The 17,834-nt window shown below is 43.1% G+C and overlaps 1 protein-coding gene across 13 annotated transcripts in view; it reads left to right on the top strand.

Annotated features, from left to right (window-relative positions):
• Positions 1-17,834, top strand: part of LOC111854118 (uncharacterized) — a 153,177-nt gene that overhangs the window by 79,244 nt on the left and 56,099 nt on the right. The window contains exon 1 of one of the 13 annotated variants that reach the window (XM_023831737.2): positions 14,566-15,654. The exons of the other annotated variants lie outside the window; for them this stretch is intronic. The gene's annotated coding sequence lies outside the window, so the exon portion shown is untranslated. Of the gene's footprint in view, positions 1-14,565; positions 15,655-17,834 lie in introns of those variants that run through there. 13 annotated transcript variants of the gene reach the window in all.

Below are 17,834 nucleotides of genomic sequence, written 5' to 3' on the forward strand. Positions count from 1 at the left end.
GGTGTTTACCAGAACCCTGTGTTGGCATCGAGTTTACTGAAAATCTTAGCACCTGCTAACATGCAAAGACTGTGTTCTACAAAAGGAAGTACGTATTTCTCTCTGCATACGGCTTCATTCAATTTTATTAGATCAACACATAAACGGACTGTAAGTGGCACTCCTACTTCTTCTTTATGCCACAAACGGAGCAGGTGTTTGGCAACTAGTCTGACGTGACGAAAAATTCCCAAACTCAAAATCTTCTTTAAAAAACGTTTACTAATAAAATATATCAAAGGAAAACATTTACAAAACAAAACATACTTCCACTAATCTATTGTTCATACTTCCACTAATCTATCGAGCTTTAATCGTAGTCGGTCAGAAAACTGTGTTACGTCTACACCTGACCGTCTCATAAGAAAAAACACATACTGTATATTACGTGCCTTTACGTAAGTGCTTTCCACCTAGTGGTTAAACTAACAATGGGAGGCGGTGGGGGCATTAAAGATCCATTTAACTCCCTTTTCCATCATCGCATCAGCATCTTTTGGTCCAGATCTTGAAGTGCCGCACGTAGCTCTCTTTCAGCACTAACGAAATTAGTCCCATTATCTGAGCGCATAATCTTAGCCTGACCTCTTCTGCATGTAAAGCGGCGGAGCGCATTTATGCAGGAGTCGGTATCTAGCCTTTGGGCAATCTCGATGTGGACAGCTCTTATGGTAAGGCAGGTAAAGAGCACTCCATACCTTTTAACATGGCTTCTCTCTCTCTTGACTTCAAAAGGCCCAAAGAAGTCCACTCCTACGTTGGTAAATGGAGATTGATCTGGCATGATGCAGTCCAATGGTAGATCAGGCATTTTCTGCTCTCCCATCCTGCTATTAAACCTTCTGCAGGTTGCGCATCTGGAAATTATGCCTCTAATCACTGAGCTCACTTGCGGTATCCAGTACTTTGTGCGCAGCTGGGACAACATGTAATTGCGTCCACAATGTCCAACTTTCTTGTGGCTGTGTTGCAAGATGAGAACAGCAGTAGGAGACTCCTTGCAAGGAATTGCAGGGTGCTTTGTCTCCTCTGGCATTGATAATCTAGAGAGACGTCCACCCACTTTCACAATTCCATCTTTCAGGAAGGGATCCAGTTTGTAGATTGGGCTGGTCTTTCTCACATGTCCAGCTGTTTGTAGAGCCATAATTTCCTCTGGGTAAGTTTGGAACTGACTAACCTTTATTATCTCATTTTCGGCCTCTTCCAGATCTTCTATAGCGAGTAAAGCTGGTTTCAGCATCAACCTATACTTTTTCATGTGTGCTGTTGCCAGCAGCTCGTGTTGGCTTGGACATCTCTTGGACAATCTGATTTTGTCCATGAAGACCTTTCTTTCCCTTCTCAAATGCAGCAGCATTTGTTTCAGATTCAAAAACCAAGCCACTGCCCTTCTTAGTCGTGTCCAATTGGAGAAATATAAAATCAGCTTATTTAAAGCTAATGCTTTCCTTTCTGCATCCACTTCAACCTTTATTGCACAGGACTTGACCTCAGGATCATTCTGAGATATGTCCTTCAGGTACGGCAATTCAGGCCAATCTTCCGGAGACTTTAGTAGGAAACTTCGGCCTTGTAACCAAGTCTTGCTTTCTATGAAGTCTCTTACCTTCAGCCCTCTTGAGGCTTGGTCCGCTGGATTTTCTCCTGACTTCACGTAGTGCCACTGTGAAGGATGGCTATGTTCCCTTATCATTGTTACTCGGTTTGCCACAAAGGTCTTGGAGCGACTGTGTTCATTTCCAATGTATCTCAACACTGTAGTGCTATCAGTCCAAAAAACAGAGTTTTGCAGCGGCACCTGCAGTTCACGTCATAAAATCTGGTCCATTTTCACAGACACCACTGCAGCTGATAGCTCTAGCCGTGGGATTACACGTTTCAACGGGGCTACTCTTGCCTTCCCAATCAAAAGGCTGCAATACTTCTCACCAGCTTGGTTTGATAGCAGTAGGTATGAGGCGGTACCATAGCCTTTCTCCGAGGCATTGGCAAAGTGGTGTAATTGTGCTGACTGTAAAGGTTCAAATGTCACTGGCTTCACACATCTGCTTACTTCGAATCCCTCTATCAGTTTTATGTCCGACAACCATTCTTTCCATGTGTGTGCTTGATAATCATTGATTTCTTGGTCCCAGCCATACTTTTCTTCACACAGTGCCCTTAGGATCTGCTTTGCAGGCAGAATAACTGGTGCCAAAAATCCTAGGGGTCGTGCAACGCACTAACGACAGACAGGATCCCACGCCTTGTCATAGGCTTTTCAAGGACATTCAACTGGAATTTGAAACTGTCTGAGTTTGTGCACCACTGGATACCCAGGGCACGCTCCATGGGAAGGCTGTTGTGGCTTAGGTCCAAGTCCTTTACATCTGCTGCATGATCTTCCTCAGGTATGGTCAGCAGAACAGCCTTGCTGGAACTAACCCACTTAGTCAGTTGAAAACCTCCCATGGCACACAGTGCTCTTAGATCTTTCACAAGCTGAATTGCCTGAGCATCAGACGGAACGGACTTTAAGCAGTCATCCACGTAAAAGCTGTGGAGAATTGTGTCAACTGCTTCTGGGCTGGCTGTTCCCCTGTTATCCTTGGCGGTTTTCCTTAAGGCATAAGATGCACAACTTAGTGAAGATGTAGCACTGAAAAGGTGAACTGTCATTCTACAGTCTTTCATTTCTTCACTCAGATTTCCATCTGGCCACCATAGGAAATGTAGAAGATCTGCATCTTCCTCAGGCACTTTGACTTGATAAAACATGGCCTTGCTGTCTGCCATCAACGCCACTGGTTCTTGCCTGAATCTCATTAGAACACCAATGGGTGTGTTGGTAAGATTTGGGCCCTGCAGTAACTGCTCATTTAGAGAGAGTCCTCTGTAGGTTGCTGTGTAATCAAAAGCTACACGGATCTTCTTTTTCTTGGGGTGATACACTCCATGGTGAGTAATGTACCATTGGCAATGTTACCACCTATCCTAAGGCAGTTCTAACTTCATAGGGACCATCTCCTTCACTATGTATCACCTGCCATGGCTCCATTGCCTTTGAGACATTGGTGCCTATGAGCAGGCCCACTTCAGCATTTATCTGAGGTAGTGACACATCTTTCAGGTAAGACCACCTTGCAATGTCTTCCTGTTTGGGAATGTTCTCTTTCTGTACTGGAATGAAGCTAGGGGTGAATACCCTAGGCAGGTCTATGTAGGTATCCTCTTCCACACCACACACTTCTAAGTCTGATAGGACAAACATCTTTAAAACCTTACTGTCATCAGCCCTGTTGCAACCCATGGTGTTTAGAAGAATTTCTGTTCGTCTGCCCCTGAGGTTCAACTTTCTTTGGAGATCTTTAGTGCAAAAACTTGCTGTGCTGCCAGGATCCATAAATGCATATGTTTCCACATATCTATCAGCAAAATATCATAAACTTCAGCTGATTCCCCCTGTGCTATCTCTGAACTATCAGGAATGTCTCTGAGAATGGACTAGTTCCAGCACACTTTCCTTCACGGTCTCTAAACCGTACCAGAAGTGCAGGTCCAACACCGCTGAATGTTTTTCGATGCAGTAGACCCACATGGCCTGAGGTATGTGCCAATGATTTGGACAGTGTGACGGTGAAAGGAAGCGGGATTCACACACGCAAAGCGCCTCCTGGATGAACAACTCGTCCGACTCGTCCGACACTTCTGCATAGACTCCCTACGGCTGGGGCTCTCCGGCTGCTAGTTTTTTGGCTCCCTGGCTGTATCTCTCTGGCTCTCTGGTTGCTAGCTCTCCAGCTCCCTGGCTGCTAGCTCTCTGGCTTTTCAGCTGCTAGCTCCCTGGCTCCCCGGCTGCTACAGTAGTTCTTTGGCTCCCCGGCTGCTAGCTCTCCGGTTCCCAGGCTGCTAGCTCTCCGGTTCCCCGGCTGCTAGCTCTCTGGCTCCCTGGCTGTATCTCCCTGGCTCACCGGCTGCTAGCTCTCCGGTTCCCCGGCTGCTAGCTCTCTGGCTTCTCAGCTGCTAGCTCCCTGGCTCCCCGGCTGCTAGCTCTCCGGTTCCCCGGCTGCTAGCTCTCTGTGCTCCCCGGCTGCATCTCCCTGGCTCTCCGGCTGCTAGCATTTTGGCTCCCTGGCTGTACCTCCCTGGCTCTCCGGCTGCTAGCATTTTGGCTCCCTGGCTGTATCTCCCTGGCTCCCTGGCTGCTAGCTCTCCAGCTCCCTGGCTGCTAGCTCTCTGGCTTCTCAGCTGCTAGCTCTGTGGCTCCCCGGCTGCTAGCTCTCTGGCTTCCCGGCTGCTAGCTCTCAGGTCACAAACTCTCTTCATTTCCTCATCGTTTTACAAGTGGAATCGTCAGGCAAGATTGACTCGTTTAGTTTTATTTTAGTCTTCTCCTGTCTTAATTTCGAGAGTATATTTGCTGCTTGGCCACTTGCTGCATTTTGCTGTCTTCCATTTCATTGCATTCTTCCATTAACCCTTGATTCACTAATCTTTATTCATTATTATGGCTTACTCAAGAGGGATTTTCTTTGTTTTTGGTTTTTTTATACCCATTTTACTATTCACACAATTTTTTTAATCGAACAAAATTCATTGTAAATACTTTACTTTGCCTTGTACAGGCACTGATAGTGACGGTCGTCGTAGCACAGGATTTGATTGTTTATTAATCTCACGGATGTTAGGTTTCGCTATGAATATTTTGTCTGTTAGATGGTCACTGCACTCATGCACCATTATACACCAGTTTTATAAGTTATTACTACTGGCTTATGTTTATCCATTCATTTCCATAAGAATAAAACGCTATACATTCATTTCTGTTCTTTGTCGTAGACTTATTTTATTATTGCTTATGATCTCCGGTAATATACACGTTCATCCCAGTCCTTCTAGTAACCTAGCTCCTCCAAGAAATGTCTTAACTATTAATGATTTCAGCTTTGATGATTTCTGTTCTCGGAAAAATATGGGTTTTTTGCATATAAATGCCTAAATATATATACACACGTGGACAAAATTGTTGGTACCCTTCGGTCAATGAAAGAAAAACTCACAATGGTCACAGAAATAACTTTAATCTGACAAAAGTAACAATAAATAAAAATTCTATGAAATTTAACCAATGAAAGTCAGACATAGCTTTTCAACCATGCTTCAACAGAATTATTTTAAAAAATAAACTCATGGAACAGGCCTGGACAAAAATGATGGTACCCCTAACTTAATATTTTGTTGCACAACCTTTTGAGGCAATCACTGCAATCAAACGATTCCTGTAACTGTCAATGAGACTTCTGCACCTCTCAGCAGGCATTTTGGCCCACTCCTCATGAGCAAACTGCTCCAGTTGTCTCAGGTTTGAAGGGTACCTTTTCCAGACGGCATGTTTCAGCTCCTTCCAAAGATGCTCAATAGGATTGAGGTCAGGGCTCATAGAAGGCCACTTTAGAATAGTCCAATGTTTTCCTCTTAGCCATTCTTGGGTGTTTTTAGCTGTGTGTTTTGGGTCATTGTCCTGTTGCAAGATCCATGACCTGCGACTGAGACCAAGCTTTCTGACACTGGCCAGCATATTTCTCATTAGAATCCCTTGATAGTCTTGAGATTTCATTGTACTCTGCACAGATTCAAGGCCACCCTGTGCCAGATGCAGCAAAGCAGCCCCAGAACATAACAGAGCCTGTTTCACAGTAGGGACAGTGTTCTTTTCTTGATATGCTTCATTTTATCGTCTGTGAACATAGAGCTGATGTGCCTTGGCAAAAATTTCCATTTTTGTCTCATCTGTCCATAGGACATTCTCCCAGAAGCTTTGTGGCTTGTCAACATAGTTTGGCAAATTCCAGTTTGGCTTTTTTATTATTTGTTTTCAACAATGGTGTCCTCTTTGGTTGTCTCCCATGAAGTCCACTTTGGCTCAAACAACGACGGATGGTGCGATCTGACACTGATGTTCCTTGAGCTTGAAGTTCACCTTGGATCTCTTTAGAAGTTTTTCTGGGCTCTTTTGTTACCATTCGTATTATCCGTCTCTTTGATTTGTCATCAATTTTCCTATTGCGGCCACGTCCAGGGAGGTTGGCTACAGTCCCATGGATCTTAAATTTCTGAATAATATGTGCAACTGTAGTCACAGGAACATCAAGCTGCTTCGAGATGGCCTTATAGCCTTTACCTTTAACATGCTTGTCTATAATTTTCTTTCTAATCTCCTGAGACAACTCTTTCCTTCGCTTCCACTGGTCCATGTTAAGTGTGGTACACACCATGTCACCAAACAACACAGTGACTACCTGGAGCCCTATATATAGACCCACTGACTGATTACAAGATTGTAGACACCTGTGATGCTAATTAGTGGACACACCTTGAATTAACATGTCCCTTTGGTCACATTATTTTCAGTCTTTTCTAGGGGTACCATCATTTTTGTCCAGGCCTGTTTCATGAGTTTATTTTTTTTAAATAATTCTGTTGAAGCATGGTTGAAAAGCAATATCTTACTTTCATTTGTTAAATTTCATAGAATTTTTATTTATTATTACTTTTGTCAGATTAAAGTTATTTCTGTGACCATTGTGAGTTTTTCTTTCATTGACCGAAGGGTACCAACAATTTTGTCCACATGTGTGTATTGCCTAAAATGGATCAAATCAGAGTGTGGGTTGAGAGTTCTAATGCAGAAATAATTGTAATTTCTGAAACCTGGTTAAGGAAAACTGTCTCTTACCCTGAAACAAATTTACGTGGTTATACTCTCCATAGACAAGATAGGCAATCTAGGGGTGGAGGAGTAGCCATCTATGTTAAAGAACATCTGCAAAGTTCGGTAGCATTAGCCAAATCCTTTCCTAAACAGTTTGAATTATTGGTCCTTAATATAAAGCTTTCAAATAGCTACACTTTAACAGTAGCTGGATGTTATCGGCCTCCCTCAGCACCTGCCTGTTCATTGGAAACTCTAAGTTCAGCTCTGGCTCCGTTTACAAAGGCAGAATTGGTCCTGTTAGGGGATCTTAATTGGAACATATTAAAACCACCAGATAATGTAATTTTACAATTTGATTCCTTAAATTTTTATCAAATAGTAACTCAACCTACAAGGTATGACTCTAAATCGCCTAACAAATCTTCTCTAATAGACGTGATTTATACTAACTCCCCACATCTATATCTTTCGGCTGTGTTTTGTAACGATATTAGTGACCATAATTTCATAGCCTGTGTTCGTAAAAGGTCATTCTTCAAAGTCCCATGGACAGTTTGTGCATAAAAGAGTTTTAAAACATTTCAATGCCCAAGCCTTCTTATATGATATGGCAGAGCTAGACTGGGACAGGATTAGCCTGATCCCTTCTGTCACTTATGCATGGAACCTATTTAAAAATAGTTTTTCTGCAGTTATTGATAAACATGCTCCTATAAAGAAATTTCGAATTAAAGATAGATATAGTCCTTGGTTCTCACAAGATTTAGTAGTCTTGCTGCAGCAGTAAAATACTGCCTTGGTTCTCACAAGATTTAGTAGTCTTGCTGCAGCAGTAAAATACTGCCTGGCAGAAAGCGCACAACACTGGTTTTCACATAGACAGAATTAAATTCTGTCAAATAAGGAACAAGGCTACTCAAGCAGTCCGACAGGCAAAAGCAAACTACTTTACGAACAAATTTGCGCACACAGGTAAAAACTCACATCTATTTTGGAAAACTGTAAGGCAACTAGAAAATAAATCCTCAGGTTTGCCTATGTCAGTGAACGTAGATAATAACATAATAACTGATAGGCACTGCATGGCCGATTCTTTTAATTTTCATTTTGTCAAGTCAGGAAGTGTTCCTGCACCTTTCAATCTCAAAAGAGGGAAATTATCAAATTTTAACACAACTAGTTTTAATGCAAATCATACCTTGTATAGTTTATTTTCATTTCAATCGATTAAGGAATTTGAGGTTTTAGAAGAGCTGCAATCCCTGGATCATAAAAAATCGGCCGGGTCGGATGGCCTTGCGCCTTTTTTTCTTAAAACCGCAGCTCCTATCATTGCTGCTCCATTAACTGTTATCTTTAACCTCTCTATTAATACAGCGGAATTACCATCAGATTGGAAGGAAGCCTTTGTGCGGCCTACTTTCAAAGGAGGAGATTTGACAAATTTAAACTAATAGACCGATTTCTATTTTATCTTCTATTTCAAAAGTAATGGAGAAATTAATAAATAAGCAGCTAATTCAACATCTCGAAGTCAATAACATTCTATCTAGTGTTCAATCAGGTTCTCGCCCACGTTTTAGTTGTGTTACCACTGTTTTAAAAGTTCTAAATGATATTACTACTGCTTTGGAGGATAAACAAAGCTGCGCAGCAGTTTTCATCAATTTAACTAAAGCTTTTGACTCAGTGGATCATGACCATTTATTAAAAAGGTTAGACAGTATAGGAGTCTCTGGCCATTCTTTGGCCTGGTTCTCCAACTATCTTACTAACCGAGTACAGCATGTCATGATACAACAAAGTATCTCTAAACCCCTTAAAGTGCAGTCAGGAGTTCCTCAGGGTTCAATACTTGGACCTATTAGTTTCTCCATTTTTATAAACGATATTCCAAAAGTTGTTTCTTCATCTCATATACACCTATATGCAGATGATACTATTCTCTATTCCTTTGGTTCTTCATTAGATACAGCAATAAAATCCCTCCAGGAAAATTTTTTATTACTTCAGCAGGCGTTTAGTAACCTTAACCTACAGCTTAACCCTTCAAAAACAAAAGCCATAACGTTTGGTTTGGCTCAGAGTGATGACCATCCATCAGTAAAAATTACTACTATTGATGGCACAATTATTGAACAGGTTCCGGTGTATAAATATTTAGGTATTTGGTTAGATAGCTCACTATCCTTTAATTATCATGTCAATTCCTTGCAGTCTAAAGTCAAAACAAAACTCGGTTTTTTATATAGAAATCGTATGTCTTTTACTGCTTCTGTGAAGTGTATGATTGTCAAGATGTCCATATTGCCATTATTCGATTATGGTGACATTATTTATAGAACAGCAGGCAAAGGAATTTTACATGAATTTTATATAATTTATCACTCAGTTCTTTGATTTGTCACAAACGCGCCATTTAATACACACCACTGTCTTCTTTATTCTGCAGCTCAACTGCCTTCATTGCAGACTCGTCGCGACATACATTGGTTCTCTTTTATCTATAAAACACTTTTTGGTTTCGCACCTCCCTACTTGACAGATTTGCTGCAGATTCTACCTAAACCTACATATAACACACGTACGTCTTCTCTCATTAAATTGAAGCCCCCAAGATTTAGGTCCTCTGTTGGTCGTAAATCATTCCAATTTACAGCCGCAACTGATTGGAATTCATTACAATTATCACTAAGACTGAACAATTTTATAGATGTTATTACTTTTAAAAAACACCTAACAGACATATTTAAGGATACATGCAATTGTTTCTAAACTGCTAAATGTTTTTGTCTATGTAATATTATTTGGTAATGTATATAATTTTGTTCATTGTCTTTGTTTTACGTTGTCTATGAAGTACCCTCGGGCACTTGCCAGGCTGGCATTGTAAATAAGAATTTCTTCTTAATGCTTTGCCTGGTAAAATAAAGCTTTAAATAAAATAAATAAATAAATAAAACTCTTCTTGGATTTGATCTTGACAGGTAAAACAGCTAATGCACATTTTTCTCCAGCCCCAATGTAGGCACAAGCTTCATTATTCTGGGCGACACATGCACTAGAGATTTCTTTGCTCTCAGAGCAATTGTCTTCCTTCTTATCAGCAGGCAAGCTGTCTTCAACAGGTCTGGATGTCTTTGTGAACATGTTTGACACTTTTCTCTCGTTTTGCAGTCCTTACTGAGGTGTCCCAGGAAAAGACATCCGAAGCACAAGCCTTTGGACTAGTGTATAAAAACATATCTTGATAGTCATCAACCTTGCTTTCAACAGCATATTGAAATGCTCTAATGAATGACTTGTACGTGAGAGGATCACCTTTAAATACCGGAACCTCCTTGCGTGGCAGACTTGACAGGTTATGCTGTTTAACAAGCATCTCCGTGATGAAACTTTGTTTCTCTAGCACCTGATGGAGATCTTTATCGTCATCCCTTTGTCTTGCAGCTTGTCTCAGGCTGCTAATCACTGGCTGATACATCCCAGGACAAGAACTCTGCACCACTCTTCCTACAGATGACTGTGCTCTATCATCTCTCACCTCCTCCTTCACCCTTTGTCTAGAGGTCCCTTTAGATACATAGCTGCTCATGCCATCTTCTTCATATAACTCTAACACCTTCAATTTCGCTGTGGATTCTGCAAATGCTGCATCAACCTCTAACTTCTCTCTTTTAGCTTTGAGCTTAGCTTCCTCAAGATCCAGAGCTTGTTTTTGTTCTAATGCTGCTGCTCGTGCTAAGAGAGCTGCATGTTCTGCTGCCTCTTTGGCGCGCACAATGGACACTGAGCTACGTGAGGATATTCTTGATCCACCCGTGGTCACTGAGCCATGTTTACCTTTAGGTCTGCAATCCTGCAGATTAACTTGTGAAACACTATCACCCACATCTATTTCATCTGATTCTAGAGAAAGTTCTGGAGGTGCGGTTGAAGTCTTTGCCTTTTCTTCAAGCTGGGAACTGACCCATGCAAAAGAATTTTGAACATATGCCTTCACTGAAGTTAATTTCTTAGCAAACCATTCCTGATCCTCATTCTTCCTCATCCATCAAAGGAATTATGGAAGCATTGAGCTCCACCAATTCTTTGCGCAAACTGCATACATCACTTTGCAAAAGATCTTGCACTCTGTATACATCATCAGTATTTTCCATGAGCTCATCAATTTCTTTCATCTTTACAGTTAGCTGGCCAAATTTTCCTTTTCTACTTCCAATTTATCTATGCAGTTTCACTTATAATGCCTTTTCAGTGGGCTTTGGCGCCCTCTTGTGGCCAAAATCTTCGAGTGTCCCGTCGTTTCCAGCACTTTCTGCCATCTTCATAAATCAATGCGTAGCAAAATTCACTAGCAATTGTGTCCAATCAATCCTAGGCACTGTTGCCTAGGATGGGAGGGAGATTTTCCTCCTGTGACGACTCTGTCTCTCCTTTTCACAGCAGTAGGCCAGCAACACCCCGCACATCAAGGGGTTGCTGACCAGGCCCCAGGAGAGTCCTCGTCACTGGTTTCAGTGTCGGTTTGGGGGTGTGAGAAAAAATATCATTAAACACCTGCTCTAGGATAGCAGTCATGTCTGCTCCAGTATCAATTTTTAATTTTACTTTTGTGCCAAACACCAGAATATCTATCGTCCACGGGTCTTCTCCAGCAGACACAGACCCCATCCTCAGTTATCTCATGCACCGTTTTGGCTGTAGCACACACACGCTGAAATTGTCCCTTTTTTCCACATAGACGACAGTTCACCGCATTTTCTGGGCACTGTTGCGTAGGATGGGAGGGAGATTTGCCGCATTTGTGGCACCTGTTGCTGCCCGTCACAAACTTTGCTTTGGCCAATTTGAAAACAAACTTGACTGTTGGTTTATCCTTCTTGTGTGCTGTGCCACTCTTAATTATTCTGTCAGCTACGCAGGCTCCCCTTTCGGTTGCATTTAAGTCGCCATGTAAGCTGCTTTGTTGCTGCTTCACTTCTTCTGTCTGTCTTGCCATGCTTATAGCTTTTTCCAGCATCAGTTCTCTGTCTAGCTGCATGCACTCTGACAATCTCACGTCCCCCAGCCCTACAACTATTCTGGCCCAGATGAGTTTGTCATGTAAGGTACCATAATTACAGTGCTCAGCGAGCGCGTACAGGGCCACTATAAAAGACTCAAGTCTTGTTTTCTTAAATCTGGCTCACTCATAAATCATGTTCCTTTTTACAATAAAGTGCAAGTCGAATCCGTCGCGCATGGCATCGTAGGAACCTCTCTGCTCATCCGTGAGAGTCAGCCGTCTCAGGATGTCATCTGCCTTGTCACCCATGCAGTAGATAAGAGTGTTCATCTGGTTGTTTTCCGGGGAAACATGCAGGTTACTTACCAGGCGAAAACGCTCAAATCGCCGGATCCATCTGGGCCAATCCTGGGACTTAGAGCAATTAAATGGCTCCGGTGGCTGAATGCTGAAGGTAGCGCTCGGTCCGGTATTCTGTCCGGCTCAGGGGCTGCAAGCTCCTCCATGCATGATGAGTGCACAATAGTGTGGCCGCGAACTTTCGGCTACTGCGGTAAATGTATCGCCCCATACTAATCTAAACTGTCATTTCCCTTTGTCACACTTCAGGGCGAATTAATTGTGGCTACTCACAGTGCACTTCTGACACCATGCTGCGTTTTCAATCCAAATGAGCGTGAGCTCAACACTGTGATAGCGTTCAGGAACCTTTATTTACCGTAACACCTTGTACATTGCCCGTATACCAGCTACCATCCTTCTTCATACCCACTTTCCCAGCATCCTTAGCTCTTGTTTACATCCCCCCCTCAGGCTACACAACATAATATCCCACAGAACCCATGACCCTTTAAGACATAAAGTCACAGTGTTACCTGCTGCTCTATCATGCCCTTTATTTGTTTATACCTTATTAGCCTTTGTTGTGGATAAGATTCTGGGAAGACCAGGGGGGAATTCCATGAAAGTAGCTAAAGAAAGGCAGATTTTTCCCAAAAAGTCAGGTTGGTTGATGCTCAAACTAGCACCATCTCTAAACTTAGCCACATGTCATTCCAATAACACAGTTCAGCTTTAACTAATCAAGGCTCATACAAGACAGACTTGCAGAGTCTCACTTAGTGCGCACACCCGAGATATTTAAGAAGCCCAAATGAATGGATGAATGATAGATCGATCAGATGAGTCGGAAAGCCTGTAAAACAAGAGCAGTGTTTTTTTTTTTCTGCCGCAGACCAAATGCTGCTGATGGAGCTGTATGAAGAATACAAAGCTTAAAAAAGCAATACTGTGGCCATAAATAAAGCCAGGGAGTTGGCTTGGCAAGGAATTGCAGACAAACTAAATGCATAAGTTATGTAAATGTTAAGTGCCTAGTACAGTGGCACGGTTGTACAGTGGTTTATGCTGTCGCCTAACACTGCATAAGTAACTGTACTTTCAGTAATATACAGAGAATCATACAAGTCTCTAAACATTTTACTGATGATGACAGGATCATAAATAATGTCACCATGAGGTGTCCTAATTGCTTTTATGGATCTCTTGTTTTGTTCAGTTTTTAATTATTGTGCAACTAAATGACTAGATGTAATTCCAAAATGATAGTGTTTTTGTTTTATAAAGAACAATAACTTTTTTGCATGGTCTAGATGGAGTTTATCTTTATCTCTGCTCAGCTATTAGTTAAGTTCTCCCCAAACAAGCTTGATGGACCGAATGGCCTCCTCTTGTTTGTACATTTCTTATGTTCTTATCAAATTTCAGTTACTAAGAGTTTTTGGTTGTTTATGCCACAAAGCCAGAAAACATCAGGGTCAATGTTGAAAACATTGCACATAAGGCCACTCTCACCTGCCCCACACACAGTCTGTAATCCTTCGGCAGCAATGACAAACTTACATTTATTAAATGTAACATTTCTAGGTAATCCATACAGTACTTCTAGAACAAGGCTGCCCAATTATGGTCCTGAAGGGCCAGAATCCAACACAGTTTGCAGATTTCCTTGCTCAAACACACCTGGCAATTGACTGATTAAGATGTGTTTGAGCAGGGAAATGAGAACTGAGGGAAATGTACTGGACGCAACTGGACTGGCAGATGTCACTGTGTTATAGGCTGTACTCATTTGATGCATGGCTTTAAAACACAAATAATTTTATTTCTGGAATTTTCCCACTTGGACCGCAGTAAACCATGGATAACAAACTGCAAATAATTGAATCCGTGGACACGAAGGTCCCTCTATATATTCCACTTTTTATAAGATCTGCCTGCCTCCTGCCATAAGCCCTGCTTAATGCATTTAAAAAAAAAAATCAATCTAAATTTGAGAAGTTATATCAATGTTTTTCTGCTAACCCTCCTCCATCTCCCACTTCTCACTTCCTACTAGAACCTCATGTTCACTCACTTTCAGAATATATTCCGGCCCCTGCTTACAATCAAATTAATCTTCTTGCCAGTTAGATCCTGCCCCTACTACAATCATAAAGCACTGTTATGACATGTTTTCAGCTCCCATTTTATATTCTGGGACCTCCACAGGGCCTCTCCAGTGGCTGTCGAGCTCAGGTGACTGACCCTTTATCCTGATGGGGCAGTATACCCAGCAGAGGATGTCATATGCCATCTTCTGTCTGCCCGTGTCCACATCCTGTTGATCCGTGGCCGTAAATGCTTCCGGAGTCCAGCTCAGGGGGCAAACCGAACACCAGCTCCACTGGGGTTTACAGCTCACAGCCAAACATGAGGGTGGTGGGGGAGCAGCTGGTACTTTCCTGTACCACTGCGTGGTAAGCCCACAGGACCAGGGGAAGGTGGGCATCACTGTCATGGTGGTGCTCGGCAATGAGGATCAGTTGTGCAGTTAGGGTATAGTGAAACCACTCCACCAGCGAGTCACTCTGAGGGTGAAGAGGGGTGGTGTCGGTCCTCATGATCCTCAGCTGCCAGCAGACCTTGCCGAACACCTACACCTCAAAGTTCCTCCCCTGGTCACTGTGCAGCTTGGGGACCCCAAACTTACAAAAGAACTCCTCAAGGAACTTCACTGCTGTGGTGGTGGTGCTCTGGTCAGGATCTGCTTACGGCTCGGGCCACTTCGTGAAATAGTCCATGGCCATGAGTATGTAACGTGTCCCAGCCTCAGTGTGGGGAAAGAGGGCAGCCACCAGGTGCGGCTGCAGGGGAGCCCAGGACTGTCAGCTAGGACCCTTCAGAGCTATGAACACATCGCAGCATCGCACACACAACTCGGTGTCCTGCTGGCAACCGGACCAGTAGAAACACTGCAGCAGCTTCCCCAGTGACTTTTTTACCCCGAAGTTCCAGGCCTTGGCGGCTCCATGTACTGACCTAAAGGCAAGGTACAGGCTCTGGGGCACTAGCATCTGTAGCAGCTCCCCTGCACTGTCCGGCGATCACCAATGCCGATACAGCAGACCCTCGCACTCTTCCAGAGTTTCCCACTGGGAGTGGTAGGCCTTTATTTCCAGGCTGGAGCCCGAAATCACCTCCCAGTCTGGTCGCCCACCCTTGCCCAGCCACTCCCTTACCCTGTCCAGCACAGGGTCACTGCTCTGCTCTATAATGAGCTGCTGTTGATCGAAGTCTTGGTGGGTCCAGTTGCCTGGAGGTGTGAAGGCGGAGGCTCCTACCTCGCTGAGCTGCTCCTGCTCTTCCTTCCGGCAGCAATGACAGCAGTTTGCAGTAATGCAGGGCCTACAGGAGAGAGCATCACTATTCCCATGCAGCTTCCTGGGGCGGTGCTGGCCCTCAAAACTGATCTCTGCCAGCACCTCTAATCCTCTAATAGGCAGGCCATTTGTCTCTCTGGGTTGCAGAAACTCAGGAGCCATACCAGGGATGTGTGGTCCATCCACAAATGGAACTGACAGCTGCAGAGGTAGGGATGGAAATGCTTAGATGCCTGTACCATGTCTAACAGTCCCTGTTGGGTCATGCAGTAGTTGCGCTCCTGCTGACTAAGTGCCTTGGTGATATAAGCAACCACGTGCTCCCATGCGGGTCCCACATGTGAAAGCACAGCACCAAGCCCCTCACAGCTAATGTCCATGACCAGAATGAAAAGAAGACATGGGTCCAGGTATGCTAGCACAGGAGCATCGGTGAGCGCTGCACTGAGTTGGGTAAATGCCGTACAGGCATCTATCCACATGAAACAGCTTCCCCTCTGTGTAAGATGGTGCTGCATGCTTTTGCCAGCATTGCAAATACCATTACAACTATCCCAGACTGTGGTAGCCATGAACAAGTTTACCTTGCAGTTAAGAGCAACAAAATCAGCACTCGCAACTTGTATAAAACATATTTACATAGGTACATAATAAAAACCATGTAAGTTTGAATAATGGAAGTACAAAGTTTGCAGTAGATCGGTAAGGAGCATGCGCTGATTTCAGTACATTGCTGCATCCACCACACGACAAACCACCTCAGGGATGAGAACCTAAGTGCAGCTGGTGACACCTCAGCACCACACTAGTCTGAATGGACCATTGTGAGTTTTTTCTCAGTGACTGGAGTGCCAATCTTGCCAACAACCCCCAAATTTTCCCTGTACATTGGCGGACCTCCTTACACAGCCAGATGTAAATTAACATCATACCCAGGACACAGAAATTGCAGTTTAAGGGCCCAAAAGAGTAGAATAACTGGTATTCACAGGATTTGCCGGCACACACCCCTAGCCTCAGAGCTACCACTCCACCCTACTTCCAGCTTGTAGTGCTATCAGAAAAAATAATTAAATAATAATAATTAAAAAAATAAGTAAAAAAATTACTTTCTTACCTCAAATTAATTTTTTTCTTATAAATTTGAGTGCGTTTGTTACAGGGTGCTCCTTCTTCCCATGTGAAATAAAGACTAAACTGAGCATGTGCAGAGTGAGTTGTGTGATTTGTACCTTTGTTACAACTAACCCATGTAACAATCATCCCCGGTCTCCCCTAGGAACCAAGAGTTACAAATACTTTGATTTGTAAATACTGTTCTTGTTCTTTCCATGTATATACTGTAAATAAGAATATTCTTTTTTTTTGTTCGTTTTCTTTTATTGTGCAAAGGAAACATATTAGTGTATTCGTGCAATTAAGTGTTTTGGGAAAGGTGAGGATTAAATTTGCATCCGTACCAAATATTATGCAATTGCCCTGTGTTAAAAAATTAAATGGTGTCTGTCCAATTTTGAACCAATATGGGATTGTCTCATACATCTTGGCCATTCAATGTAAACCCCCCCTGTCCCCTTTCCCAAACAAATGTTAACATAGTGGGCCTGGGGGGTGGGGAGGTCACCTCCCTTATTTCTTAACATTCAAAGTGGCAACTCTAGTAAGGACGAGGGCGCGTGTCTCTATTCAAGCAAACACAATGCACAGTGAGGAAAAACCATGGGATTCTGAAAAGTCTGACTCATGCAATTTAGTTCTGGGGCTGACTGGAGCTGGAATTTAGGGCACACAGAGACATTGAAAACCCTGACAGCAAAGAGAATGATAGATGCGCTTCCCTGTCTTTGGTTGGTATGTGTGCATTACAATATAATGTAGAGCAAAACAGTAATATAAAGGTGTGTGTCACGTTCAGGCAAGTAGGCGAACCAGGAAGCAGGCGAGCTGAGCCAAACTTACGGGTAGAAGGGGGTTTATTGGCTGACGGACAGACAGGCACGGACATCTACGGACAATACAATGACAGATCTGGGGAAGACTGACTAAGACGAGGACTAAATACAAAAGACAAGCTAGACCTAACAGGACACAGGTGATCACACTCAGGGCTGAACACGAGGTAACGAGGTGGGCGTGGCACACATCAGGAGCGGACGGAGCGGGGCGTGACAGTGTGTAACAGGACAAATTTAGATTTGGGGGACATGCGTTATTTTAAAGATATAGAGTCAGATATGTATGCATATATTGGTTATCACCATGCGCAGTATTAAGATATAGATTATATGCAAACTACATATTTTATAAATGGCGATAATATTTCATATACAGTGGTACCTCAAAACTTGAACTTAATCCGTTCAGAACTCCGGATCAAATCCTAAAAAGT

The sequence above is a fragment of the Paramormyrops kingsleyae genome, chromosome 16, assembly GCF_048594095.1.
Source record: "Paramormyrops kingsleyae isolate MSU_618 chromosome 16, PKINGS_0.4, whole genome shotgun sequence".
Taxonomy (NCBI): Eukaryota; Metazoa; Chordata; class Actinopteri; order Osteoglossiformes; family Mormyridae; genus Paramormyrops; species Paramormyrops kingsleyae.